This window comes from Lagenorhynchus albirostris, chromosome X, assembly GCF_949774975.1.
Source record: "Lagenorhynchus albirostris chromosome X, mLagAlb1.1, whole genome shotgun sequence".
Classification (NCBI taxonomy): domain Eukaryota; kingdom Metazoa; phylum Chordata; class Mammalia; order Artiodactyla; family Delphinidae; genus Lagenorhynchus; species Lagenorhynchus albirostris.
In genome coordinates, this window is record NC_083116.1 from 29,516,790 (window position 1) to 29,531,417 (window position 14,628).

Genomic DNA, 14,628 nt, shown 5'->3' on the forward strand with positions numbered 1-14,628 from the left:
CTTGGCAAAGAGAAGCTCAGGAGGCTTTGCTTTGGTTAATATAACAAGCTCCCAGTTTGGGGGGGGGTTTGTTTGTGTGTATGTGTGTGTGTTGTTTGTTTTTAAGGAAGGCTGGCAGAGATCAGCCCTGAAGGAGCAACTGTGTTACAGTGGGGTAACTGTGTTACACTCTTGATAGGACGCTGAGTCAGCTGTGGATCTGCCTTGCCTGTAAGATACTCCTGTGCCACTGTACTCACAGGATCAGATTTTGAGGAGTCAGAACAACCAAAGTTTGGTATTTCCAGACAGGATGGAGGCAGAAAATAAGATTTTAAAATATTCTCCTTCCTTTGCATAAAACCTTGGCATATCAGTGTGTGGCATACTCTGTGCAGCACTGGTCCTCAAGGAAAACAAGATGCCACTGGAGAACACTGCCTGTTATGGTAGGCTGAATCATGATTCCCCAAAGATGTCCACATCCTAACCCCTGGGATCTGTGGAAATGTTACCTTACATGGTAAAAGGGACTTTGCAGGGGTGATTAAGCTAAGGATTTAAGAGGGGGACATTATCGTGGTTATCCAGGTGGGCCTATTCTAATTACAGAGTCCATATAAGAGACAGACAGGAGGGTCAGAGTTAGAGGAGGCAATGTGAAGCAGAGGTCAGACAGTGAGAGAGAGGTTTGAAGATGCTACGTGCTGGCTTTGAAGATGGAGGAAGGGGCCAGGAGCCAAGGAATGCAGGTGGCTTCTGGGAGCTAAAATATGGCGGATTTTTTAAAAAATAAATTTATTTATTTATTTATGGCTGCCTTGGGTCTTTGTTGCTGTGCGCGGGCTTTCTCCAATTGCCTTGAGCAGGGGCTACTCTTCGCTGCAGTGCGCGGGCTTCTCACTGCGGTGGCTTCTCTTGTTGCGGAACGCGGGCTCCATGTGTGCGGGCTTCAGTAGTTGTGGCTCGTGGGCTCTAGAGCGCAGGCCCAGTAGTTGTGGTGCATGGCCTTAGTTGCTCCGTGGCATGTGGGATCTTCCTGGACCAGGGCTCGAACCCGTGTCCCCTGCACTGTCAGGCAGATTCTTAACCACTGCGCCACCAGGGAAGTCCCAAAATGGCTTATTTTAAACTTCTGATCTCCACAACTGTAAGATACTAAATTTGTGTTGTATTAAGCCATGAAGTTTGTGGTAATTTGTTATAGCAGCAACAGGAACTAAGACACTGACAGAGGGCAAGTGACATGATCAGGGTAGGAGGCCAGGGGGTATCGCAGAGTAGTAGGAACATGGCTACTGCACAAGGACATGCTGAAAACATGCGACTTCAATCTGGAAAGGGGAAACCTGAGAGGAGACTGATTCGAGGTCTAGACCACTGCTGAAAAACAGAACTTTCTGCGATGATGGGAATGTTGTGCACCTGCATTCTCCAGTACGGTAGCCACTAGCCACACGTGACTACTGAGAACTTGAAATGTGGCTAGTACTACTGATTTACTCAATTAATTTATATTTAAATTGTAAAAGCTTCATGTACCTAGTGGCTACTTGTATTGGACAGAGCAGGTCTCTACCATTAAAAAGAGTGTGGATAAGGTAAATACAAACTTATTCATTAAATCCTGCAATGCTAGAAAACTAGCCCCAAATAGCTATATCATATTAAAGAAGCACCGACACTTCTCTGGAGATCAGATTTCTCATAACCTCTGCCATAATATAACCACAAACCTAGAAAAGAAAAAAACATCTAAACAGCATGTCACATGGCCATCATAAAATCCATGAACTTCACAGGAGGTGTATGGGGTCAGTCCTTGGTCAAACACCTGTACATTAGAAGAACCTAGAATACGCTGATCTCAGCCTCTGACACCAAAAAGAGTAAAGCTGGAAAGTAAACGAGATAGAATTTCAAAAGCACAGAAATCTGGGACCCATTTAATAGGGAAAGACATATTCCTACATGCCTCAAAGGCCCAGGGCAAAAGCAGATGGTCATAATGGCCATTCTGAGTCACAAAGGAAGGTTATATTATGTTCTGAATTATCTGTTAAAGAAGACAAACAGTGAATGATGTAATCTTTTTTTTTAACATTTATATGGGAGTATAATTGCTTCACAATGGTGTGTTAGTTTCTGCTTTATAACAAAGTGAATCAGCTATACATATACATATATCCCCATATCCCCTCCCTCTTGCGTCTCCCTCCCACCCTCCCTATCCCACCCCTCTAGGTGGTCACAAAGCACCGAGCTGATCTCCCCGTGCTATGTGGCTGCTTCCCACTAGCTAGCTATTTTACATTCGGTAGTGAATATATGTCCATGCCACTCTCTCACTTCGTCCCAGCTTATCTTAGAAAAAAGAAAGAAAAACTCAACAAAGGAAATGGGTAAATGCAAAACAAAACAAAACAAAACTATCTTTCCAGTGTCATGCAAAACCCCTACTTTTAAGGTTCCAGCCACTATGCTGTATCATCCACTCCAGCTCCTCTTCACTGTCACTTACACAGGAATGATATGCACCAGCGTTGGTAACTCACTTCAAGAACTCTCTCACCATTACCATCAACACCATTCTCACCTCATCCTCCTGCCTTACCTGCCACACAACTTCCAAATTTGGATCAATGCAGTCATCGACCTCTGCTGTTTCTATGTCCATTGTGCTGAGCCCTGGGGGAGGAAACAACACAACAGTGCAGATAGGATCATCTTGAAAAGCACAGTCTCTGTGGAATATTACATAGCACTTATATACACAAGAAATCTATATGTGCTGAAATGGAACAATATTCAAGGCACCTTAAATTCAAAAGCAAGTGATATCACAACCCTGAGTATGGCAATCACCAAAAAGATAGATTGTAACAGGTGTTGGTGAAGATGTGGAGAAACTGGAACCCTTACAGGCTGCTTGTGGGAATGTAAAATGGTGCAGCCACCTTGGAAAACAGTGTGGCAGTTCCTCAAAACGTCAAACATAGAGCTACCATATGACCCAGCAATTCCACTCCTTGGTACATACTCAAGAGACATGAAAATATACGTCTACACCAAAACTTGTACTTGAATGTTCAGAACAGTATTATTCATAATAGCCAAAAAGTGGAAACCACCCGGTGTCCACTAACTGATGAATAGATCAACCAAATGTGGTCTATATGCACAATGGAATATTATTCAGCAATAAAAAGACTGAAGTTCTGACTCATGCTATAACATAGGGGAACCTCAAAAACATGTGCTAAGTGAAACAAGCCAGTCACAAAAGACCACCTATTATATACTTCCATTTATATGAAAGTCCAGAATAGGCAAATCTGTAGAGACTGAAAGGAGATTAGTGGTTGCTCAGGGTTATGGGTGGGGATTGTGGATAAGGGAGTGATAGCTAAAGGGTACAGAGTTTCTTTCTGAGGTGATGAAAATGTTCCAAAAACTGATGATGGTGGTGGTTGCACATATCTGTGAATGTAACTAAAAACCACTGAATTGTACACTTTTAATGTGTGAATTGTATGGTATGTGAATTATAGCTCAACAAAGCTGTTTCTTTTTAAAAAAAAAAAGCAAGTGCTAGAATAATGCATGTACTATGAGTTCATTTACATAAAACCCCAAACTACATATGCATGTAATATAAACATTTGTGAATGTATGTAAATATACAGAAGATGATTTGGAAGGCTACCCACCCATCTGTTAGCATTGGTTACTTCTGGAGAGGGAAACAGGATTGCCTTCTGTACTATCACACTTTCCTGTTTCTCCTCCTACCACCCTAGTTGTTCCTTCAAGTTGCTTTTGTAAGCGTTCCTTCCCCTGCCCGTCTCTTTTGAATCTCATTCTACTCTTCAGGCTCTTCTTGAAGTAATCCTCAGATCATACATTTCCTATGGCTTCAACAACCTCCATCCGTATCCTGACTCATTCATTCAGCAAATATTCATTGAGCACCTACTAGGTACTGTGCTGGTACCTTTGATTCCTTCCTCTCCCTCATCTCCCATCCCTCATCCAGCAAACTCCACCAGTCCTCTCTCCAATAAACATACTCTGTCTCTCTACTTCTCTCCATGCCCGTGGCCTCCACTGTAATGCAGGCTACTGTCATCTCTCCCAGATCACTGCAACAGTCTCCTCCCCGGTCTCCCTGCTTGCATAGGCCATTCTCCACACAACAGCCAGAGCCCACTTTTAAATATATAAACCAGCTCATATCAGTCTCCCTGCTTTGAAGCCCTCCAAGGACTTCCGAATACACTTTGCATAACATCTAAGCTCTCTACTTTGACCTAGTAAGATACAGCCCTTGCCTAAATCTCTGATCTCATCCCATCCTTGTTTGCTATGCTCCCAGCTATAATTTGCTCCCTCTTGAGGGTCTTTGAACTTGCCTAAAATGTTCTCTCATCATCCACGTCTCAGCTCCAGTGTCAGCTCCTCAGGGAGGCCTTCCCTGATCATCCCAACTAAGTAGGCCCCGAGTCTGGTCAGTGTCGCATCGCATCTCCTGTTTTACTCTCTCCCAGCGCTTACTGTCATCTGCGGTTGTTTCATTTGTTGGTTTGCTTGTTCATTATATTTTTTCCCTGCCACTTGCATGTAAGCTCCATGAGAGTGGCAACTCTATTTGCCTTGTTCCTGATGAATCTCTAGCACCTAGAAGGTACTCAATGAATATCTGCTGAATGAATGAGTCGGGAGATGGATGGAGGTTGTTGAAGCCATGGGAAATGTATGATCTTAGGATTACTTCAAGAAGAGCCTGAAGAGTAGAATGAGATTCAGAAGAGACGGGCAGGGGAAGGAATTCTTACAAAGGCAGCTTGAAGGAACAACCAGAGTGTCTGACCCTCAGGTGTTTGGCTGAAGCAACTAGACACATGGTAGGTGCCATTCACTGAGGCTGGAAGACAAGGGGAGGAGCAAGCGGGGTTGGGGATTGCTTCAAGAACTGAGTTCTGGACATGCTAAATTTGAGATGTGTATGAGTCACCCAACTGGAGATCCTAAGTAGATGGCTAGTTAAAGAAGTCTAGATAGACTTCAGTGAGGTGGTCAGGGCTAGAGATGGAAGTTTAGAAATTGAATTCATCAATACAGATACAGTATGTAAAGCCCTGGGAATAAATAACCTAGGAAGAAAGCAGAGAATGAGAAAAAGGGGGCCTGATGCAGAGTTCTAATGTCTCCCACATTTGTATCTCCAGTCCTCACCTCCTTCTTCTAGGAGTTCCAGAACCACTATCAAATGCCTTACATAAACCCAGTGTGTCCCAAAATGACTCCATCGACTTCCTCTTCAAAACCGGTCCTCCTTCTGTATTCACCAGTCAGTTGGACCTCTTCATAACATCTCCAGTACTGTTCCCCACCTTTCCATCCCCGTGACAGTTACCTTAGGTCATCAATCTCATCATCTCATGCCTGGATGACTACAATAGTTTCTTAGCTGATATCTCTGCCTCCAGTAATTGACCCCCAACTGCTGCCAGTAGGGTCCTTCTAAAATCCCTTGATCATGGTACTTCCTTTCTTAAAACCTTTCAATGGTTTCCCATTGTTCAAGATAAAGTACAGGACTTCCCTGGTGGCGCAGTGGTTAAGAATCCGCCTGCCAATGCAGGGGACACGGGTTCGAGCCCTGGTCTGGGAAGATCCCACATGCCGCGGAGCAACTAAGCCCGTGCACCACAACTATTGAGCCCGTGTGCCACAACTACTGAAGCCCACGTGCCTAGAGCCCATGTTCCGCAACAACAGAAGCCACCGCAATGAGAAGCCCGCACACCGCAATGAAGAGCAGCCCCCGTTCACCGCAACTAGAGAAAGCCCATGTGCAGCAACGAAGACCCAATGCAGCCAAAAATAAATAATTTATTTTTTAAAAGAAGATAAAGTACAAATTCTTATACCTAACGTATAAGGTCTTTCAGGACCTGCTTCCTGCTGACCTTTTCAATCCTGTCTTCCGCTTACTCCCTCTCCCTTACATCCCAGGCATACCAATTTATCAACTGCCTTTAGTTCTCTGGATGCATCATCCTTGTTTATTTCTACAAACATGTACCTGCGATGCACCCCACCACTACCTGCTCTCCAGCTCTATGAAAAGTTTTGCCCTCCAACCAAGCCAACTTGCTCTCTTCTCTCTTGATGTCCCCTCAGCATCCTGAGCATCTTCCATCTTTATTTTCTGTAGTATCTTATTGTATTTCTATGTTCACGTAGCTCTCTCCCTCTACTAGCCTACAAGCTTAATGAGGGCAGGGATGGTACTTCCTTAGCTTTGTTTTGCCAGCACCTAATATAGTGCCTAGCATATAGTAATCACATCAGCCAATATTTATCAAGTGCTTATCAGTGCCAAGTAATTCTATAAGTGCTTTACATGTATTGATTCATTTACAACAACCCTATAAGGCAGGTAGTATTATGCCCAATTGACAAATAGGAAATAAAGACAAATAGGAAATTAAGTAACTTTGCTCAAGTTACACAGCTAGTAATGGATACAAGCCCAGTCAGTCTAGCTCCACAGTCTGTGCTTGTAATCACTAGTCTCTCAGCAAATGCCTGTTCAATGAATGTGGAATTGGAAATGTGGGACATGTGACTTTTTTTCATGTTATTATTCTGACCTTGACTATTTCATCTTTTCTTTCATTAAAAACTCTCATTTCATTCAGAGCTCAGACACAATAAAGTTACAAAATCAAATAACAGACCCTGTGCTATGGAGCTCAAGGGAGTCAATAAGGGCAAATGTCATTATCCTCACACCTCCAGGCACTTAGCAAGTCAGGTTGATTTACTCATGTTCAGCGACGAGGGCCAAAGCACAGAAAAGTAAGATAGGACGAAACATCATAACATCTTAACATCAAAACATCCTGACAGCAACCATTTACTGAGAGCCTCATAGATGCCAGGCACTTTGTTGAGAGTTTTACATGGATTACCTCATTCAATCTTTCCAACAGCCCTCTGTGATGTCCGTACTGTTAGGCTCCCCATCTTACAGATGAGGAAATAGGCTCAAAGACGTTGGATAACTTGTGCAAGGTTGCAGAGTTAGTAAATGGCAAACCAGGATTTACGCCAGGGCTGCCGGCTGCAGTCCGTGCTTTATTTTTTTTTAACATCTTTCTTGGAGTATAATCGCTTTACAATGGGGTGTTAGTTTCTGCTTTATGACAAAGTGAATCAGGTATACATATACATATATCCCCATATCACCTCCCTCTTGCGTCTCCCTCCCACCCTCCCTATCCCACCCCTCTAGGTGGTCACAAAGCACCGAGCTGAGCTGATCTCCCTGTGCTATGTGGACCGCCCCACTCACCCTTGTCAACCATGACTCTAGGGCTGCAGTGCCCCCATTGGATAAACTAGCCATACACGGCTAGGTCAATTTATTTATTTACTTTTTAAATTTTATTGAAGTATAGCTGATTTACAATGTTGTGCTAATTTCTGCTGTATGGCGAAAGTGACCCAGTTATAGATATATATATATATTCTTTTTCATATTCTCTTCCATTATGGTTTATCACAGGATACTGAATATAGTTCCCTGTGTTATATAGGACCTTGTTTATCCACCCTATATATACTAGTTTGCATCTGCTAATCCCAAACTCCCCATCCATCCCTCCCCCACCCCCTCTCCCCTTTGGTAACCATAAGTTTGTTTTCTATGTCTGTGAGTCTGTTTCTGTTCTGTAAATAAGCTCATTCGTGTCATATTTTAGGTTCCACATATAAGTGATATCATACATATGGTATTTGTCTTTCTCGTTCTGACTTAGTTCACTTAGGATGATAATCTCTAAGTCCATCCATGTTGCTGTAAATGCCATTATTTCATTCTTTTTATGGCTGAGTAATATTCCATTGTATACATGTACCATACCTTCTTTATCGACTCCTCTGTTGATGGACACCTAGGTTGTTTCCATGTCTTGGCTACTGTAAACAGTGCTGCTATGAACATTGGGGTGCGTGTATCTTTTCGAATTATGGCTTTCTACAGATATATGCACAGGAGTGGGACTGCTGGATCATATGGTAGCTCTATTTTTAGTTTTTTGAGGAACCACCATACTGTTTTCCATAATGGCTACACCAATTTACATTCCCACCAACAGTGTAGGAGGGTTCCCTTTTCTCCAGACCCTCTCCAGCATTTATTGTTTGTGGATTTTTTGATGATGGCCATTCTGACCAGTGTGAGGTGATATCTCATTGTAGTATTGATTTGCATTTCTCTAATGATTAGCAATGATGAGCATCTTTTCATGTAGGTCAATTTAAATTAATTAAAATTAACTACAACTAAAAATTCAGTTCCTCAGTCACACCAGCCACACTCTAAGTGCTCAAAAGCCACACGTGGCTAATGACTGCCACACTGGGGAGCGCACACAAAGCACATTGCCCTCGCCACACAAGGCTGCATAGGTCAGCGTGGCACTTCGGTGAGCTGCTTCCAACTGCTGCCCCTTCTCACCACCCTGCCAGTCTGGCTCTTCTCACGTCAGCGTCTTGGGGAAACTTTGAGGCATACGTTAAGGTAATAACTTTCATTATCGTCCCCTCCATCATTCACCTCCTCAGTAATATCACCCTTTCTATCCACTGCCTGCAGTTCACCCTCGTGCCCCATCCCAGTCGCACCCTCCCCTCTCCAGTTCTGGGGAGACAGAGGCCCCGTTGTTATTCATTCTCATTGTGCCTCCAACCAACCCAGATGATCCAGTGCAGGACAGGCACTTTACAGCCACAAGAAGCAGAGATCCCTGACTGTCGTCCGCAGCCACACCCTGTCTCCCCACCTGCTACTGGCTCAGCTCTCCAGAGGGAGGGCTCACCCTAACCCTGGCCCAGCCGGCTGCTGAGGTGCAGCCTCCTGTGGCCACCACGACTCCAATATGATTTTGGAGCTGGTGAAAAGGACCTGGAACCTTTCTAAGATCACATGTTACCCAACGTCAATGAAATCTAATAGGATGCTAGAAGGCAGGCTGGTTATATATGATCTGCTCTGCACACAGGGACGAGTTGGGAAGAAAGGAGACAAAGCAGCCAGGGATAGAGGAGCTAAATAAGATACACTCAATTACCCACGGTCATGGAGAACAGACATGGCAGCTTATTAAAGCCAGTCAATAATCCCAGAGGCACTCTGGAATCCATCATACGACGCAGCCATAACCTACCTCTGAACCCCAGCGGATTTATCCATCTAATTAATTTTTCTCAGACTGATATTAAAATAAGTATATATTTTCCAAGCTGATTCTAACTGATGTCTAGAGAAGTGGGCAATGGCATGCATACTGGGAAGGGTAAAGACAGCCTAAAACGATTAATTTGCCACCGAAAATCTCAATGTATGTATTTGAGAGTCACCTGTACACACTGTCCAAAGAATTCTGCCTGTCAAAGCAACTAAAGGGTTGAGCCACCTAAGACTCTTCTCGGAGGCCCACATCGAAGATGTAGGAAATGGTCAAGTCAAGCTGGATGTCTCTCAGTCCATAATGCCCCCAGTCACAAAGTCAGAGACACCCTGCTGATTCCCAAAAGGTTCTCATGCAGAAGCAACTTCACTCCAGAGCATGCCACTTAACAGCAGGGGCTACAGTAGGGAAAGGAGGGGTGGGCAGGCTCTGTCCCCATCCCCGTGACGTGTGGGCCACACCACCTCTGAAAACACAGCTGTAAAACAGGGACAGTAAGCGCCACTCAGGGTTCTGCTCCAGTCATGCTTGAAGTGGGTAGAGCAGAGTGATAATGGAGCGTGGAAAGGACAAGGGGGCAGAAGAATCAACATTCCTGAAAGCAAGAGCACTCACGAGACATGTATTGGTTTCTGTTTTCCCTCCGAAGGGGAGAAAGTAGGTCAACACACTCAAAGAACTGTGACCAGGAACAGTGGGTCTGAGAGGGAGCCACTGGCTGAGCCCTGCCAAGGCGAAGCAGTGAGACACATGCCTTTCACTTTCAGGCATTTGTCTGAGGTCACTTGGCCTCGGGAAAAACTCGGGCTGTGAATCCCTTGGTGTGTATTCTCTGCAGGCCCTCGGAGTTGGGTGCAAGGGGAGCCTCGCGTTTTAAGACAGACATCTAAATGATTGGCTGGCGTGAGCTGGCAGGCACAGGAATGTTCATGAGCAGACTGCCTGCTTTGGCTCTCAGACAAGGTGGACAAGGCTCGGGGCAGTGTGGCTAAATATAGACAGCACAGGGGGCCCAGAAAGCAGGAGGGCTCAGTTTCATCCCCAGGTCTCTCGGTTAACCTGAGGCAAACTCCCTGAGTGTCTTTCTTTCATGGACTGACTTATTCTTGGTAAGGCAGGAGCACTGAGGAAGCTTTCCCAGGCCTAGAGCAGGGGGTCACACTGAGTCTGCTGCATTTTCTTGCCTCATCTTCCCTCAACGACCCAAGTCTGGGGAAAAGACCGTTTGTGATCAGGTGGGAGGTGGAGTCGCCGATTCACGTATGGAAACAGGACAAGCTGTGATGACCCGCTGGCGGCCTCACGAGGCCCCCTCAACAAGGTTGCTGCCCAGTCAGAGCCAGAAGGAGGCTGACTGACCCCTGGTCTAAAGGTAGAGGTGGCAGAGAAGCATACCAGAGGCGCCAAATCAGAACTCTTGCTGCATAGCACACAGCTACGAGGCAAGCAGTGTGAAACCCAAGAATTTAGGTAGGCAGTTTTAGGAGGAAGTTCAAAGCCCAGGCAGTTCCCGCCCTCTGCCACTGCTCATATGCCATTCCTTTCCTCAGCAAGACTCTACTTGGACAGAAGCAAGAACCCAGACCAAGGCGGCTGCTTGTCCAGTCCAGTTAGGGGGCAGTGTTCTTAGGAAAAACCATGGAGCAGGGGAGGCCGAGCCCAAGGAAACTCTTCAGCATTTCCCGCCCCAAGGCCCTCGGCCCTACCCTCATTCCTGGACACTTCTGCCAGAAGTCACTATATCCCTGGGTGGCAGGAATACCTGGGAGGAGCTGCTTTTTTTTTTTCTGATTATAAAACTGATAAGTGATTATTGTATAAAATTGAGAGCATAAAGGAAAATAGAAACTAGAAAATTTTAAAAATCACTATAATCCCATCACCTAAAGATTACTACCGTTAACAGCCTTTATGTAAATTTGGAGTAGTCAGGCCTGGATTCAAGCCCTGGCTCTATTGCTTACTTACAGTGTGACTTTGGTCAAGTTACATAAGCTCTCTGAACCTCAGCTTTCTTATCTGCAAAATGAGAATAATCATAGCACTCACCTTAAAGTGTTGTTTCAAGGATCCGAGAATTCCCGTGAAGAGGTGTAGTCGTCCCTGGCAAATAGTAAGTGATCAATAAGTGCTGGCCATCATCACCACCATCATCATCATCATTCTACGTGCCTGTATTCAAAACCCTCCATAGCGACGGCTGCATAATATTTCACCTTGTGATGGTACTATTTCCTGAGTGTTAAACATCTATCTTGCTTCCAAGATTTCGGTATTACAGAACTGCTGCAAGGAACATTCTTGCACATAATCTCTGATCATTTCCTTAACATGAATCTCCTAGAATTGAGTTTACTGGGAAAAAGAATATGAACATTTTTTAGGCCCTTGTTCCAGACTGTAGAATGGCTTTCTAGAAAGGTTGTACTCACTTACATGTCTAGCAGCAGGGCATATATGTACCTATCTCTTCATACTTTCACCAACACTGAGTAATAACATTTTTAAAAAGTCTTTGCCAATTTGATAAGGGAAATGGTGTTTTGTTTTCACTTGTAGGACTTTGACCATAAGGGAGGATACACATTTTAAGCTAACTCTCTGTTAAACTCTCTGGGAACACGTGAGTTCCTGTACGGGAGGAGTCCCTATACTTTAGTTTTGCTTTCTTAAAATATTTTAAGTCTCTTTCCCTTAGTAACTGACATACTTGTAATAAAAGCTATGCTGGTTTATAATAGCATATAACTGAAAGAAGAAAATGCTTGTCTTTTTTTAATGGACCTGTACATACACATAAAAACATACACAGGGCTCCCCTGGTGGCGCAGTGGTTGAGAGTCTGCCTGCCAATGCAGGGGACACGGGTTCGAGCCCTGGTCTGGGAGGATCCCACATGCCGCGGAGCAGCTAGGCCCGTGAGCCACAACTACTGAGCCTGCGCGTCTGGAGCCTGTGCTCCGCAACGAGAGGCCGCGACAGTGAGAGGCCCACGCACCACGATGAACAGTGGCCCCCGCTTGCCACAACTAGAGAAAGCCCTCGCACAGAAACAAAGACCCAACACAGCAAAAATAAATAAATTAATTAATAAACTCCTACCCCCAAGATCTAAAAAAAAAAAAAACACATACACAATTTTCCCCAGGCATGTGAGTAAATAAATTACTCTCCCTCAAACTTAGCATATCACTTGGATATAGTTACACGTGTTAGTTCAATTTCAAAGTCATGCCCCCAACGTCAGTATAATTTTAACATTTTCCATTCAAGCCTAAGTGTCAGTTATAAGTCAGGATTCTGATTTTCCATCTTTTTTCCCCCCTCAACCTGTTAGATAGGTCAGAGTTCTTAGTTGCAAACTACAGAATCCACTCTGACTAGTTTAAGTAGAAAGGAAATTTATTGAAGAATATTAGACAGTTCCAGGATCTCTTGAGACCCATAAAGTCAGGCTCTGAAGAAGCCAGAAGCATGGTGCAAGTACACTGGTAGCACTGCTCTGGCAAAAACACCACTGCCCCTACCCTGCAGAAGACAGCAGTGCCCCATGATCCTTGCCTTCCATTTGGAATTTTCAGGCTGCTGGTATCTCCCTTCCAACAGCCCCTAGAAGCCCATCAAAGAGAGCAATGGGCTGGAGAGATTCGAGCTGCTCGATGGGGCCCCTCTGCAGTCTGCTGGTTTCTGCTGTCCAGGACAGCAGGACTGACATGCCCTATGTTGGATACCGGAAAGCACAGAGAAGTTTTCTGCATGTTTTGCTGGTTCTCACCCAACTTTCCAGTAGAATGTAAACTTTTAAGGGCAGAGACCGGCTCGTCACTTTTAAGTAGTCACATACTGATTATTTATTAATTATCTGCTACATGCACCAACAAATATTTCTGAATGCCTACTCTGAATTTGCCGTGGTGCTGGGTGCTGGGGATATAAACTGTGGACTAGATAGAAAAGCGTCTTCTCTCACAAGCTTACATTCCAGCCAGCGCTGAGTGACAGCAAATATATAAACAATCATGATTTCAGGTGAGGCAAGAGGCAAGGCTACCTTCAAGAGGGTGGTCAGAGAAGGTCTCTATGAGGGGCTGACGGTGGGAATAAAATGCTAAGGATGAGAGGGATCCAAGCATTTGAAGAGTGAGGGGAAGAACAGTCCTGGAAGAAGGAATATCACACAAGGAGGACACAGACTGACCCACCGGCTCTGGGGCTGGAGCATGATGAGTGAGCAGGGCAGTGAAATGTTTGCATTTTAATCCAACATTGAGAAGCCACTGGAGGCTGTGAATGCAGGGAGTGACAACATCTGCTACACATTTTGAAGGATCACTCTGGGTGGTGAGGGGAGAACACACCATAAGGGAGACAAACAGAAACATTAAGAAGGTCAGTAACGCAGATGGAAGATGATGGTGGCTTGGAGCAGGGTGGTCGAAAGAATGGGAGGTCGGCACATTTGGGATACGCCTCAGAGTTCGAATCAACAGGAATTACAGATTGGCTGTGGGAGGTGAGAGGAAGAGGAGAATCAAGGATGATGCCCAGATCTGGAGGCTTGAGCAATAGAGCAACTGATGCTGACAGTTACTGAGATGGGAAAGAGTGGTTGGGGGCGGGGCGGTTCGCGTTCACATTTTGACAGGTTCACGTGCCAGTGTCTACGGGACTGGACGGGGTGAGTAGATAGTGACGTGTATCTGAGTGGAGCTCGGAGGAGACGCCAGGTCTTGTGTTGCCCCACACTGAGCACTCTGAGAGGGGACATGAACTGTACCAGACACAGCTTGGAAGAAGGAGTTAAAACAGAAGGTCTTGTCAATCAGTCCTTGTGTGTCTCCAGGGGAGCCTGGCATCATAATTGACCCTTGACCTACCCTGGGGACTATGGCCCTCAGAAGGCTTTTTTATGTCTCTGATTGACCTTGTTGTTTTACGTATCTGTCCAGAGAAATGGGGCATGTTTGTACCAGTTCAAGGAGGACCTCTCAGGAGTGTTTGAGAAGAGCCATGATGTACCTGCTTTCGATGCTGGAGTCCTGAGTTTTGTTTCACAAGCACCTCAGACCCTGAGACTTGGTGGACTTTCCTGGGCACAGACATGTCACAGGTGTCCCTGTAGTTTGCTGTGAGCTGCTCCTGTGTGGCCCTGGGTAGGGAAGAACTTGGAAGCCTGTGCCTGAGCGATGCATATATTTTTCCCACTGCCTTTCTCTGTATCCTTTACCATAAGAAACCTTAGCTGTGACTAAAACCCACTGTTGAATCTTATGAGTCCTTCTAGTGAATCACCCAACTTGAAGTGGCTGTGAGCCCCCCAAAACATAGCCTTTGCCCTCAAGGGGCTTAAGCTTTGGCTGAAGAGGAGAAAGGAAGAAACATGAAG

At 45.1% G+C, this 14,628-nt stretch overlaps 1 long non-coding RNA gene across 3 annotated transcripts in view; it reads right to left on the reverse strand.

Annotated features, from left to right (window-relative positions):
* Positions 1 to 800: 800 nt before the first annotated feature.
* LOC132513513 (uncharacterized) overlaps positions 801 to 14,628 on the reverse strand; it is a 37,583-nt gene continuing 23,755 nt past the window's right edge. For all 3 annotated transcript variants that reach the window (XR_009538492.1, XR_009538491.1, XR_009538490.1), the window contains 3 exons: positions 11,292 to 11,345; positions 2,594 to 2,667; positions 801 to 2,035 (listed from right to left, as the gene is read on the reverse strand). This is a non-coding gene — a long non-coding RNA (uncharacterized LOC132513513). The remainder of the gene's footprint in view (positions 2,036 to 2,593; positions 2,668 to 11,291; positions 11,346 to 14,628) is intronic.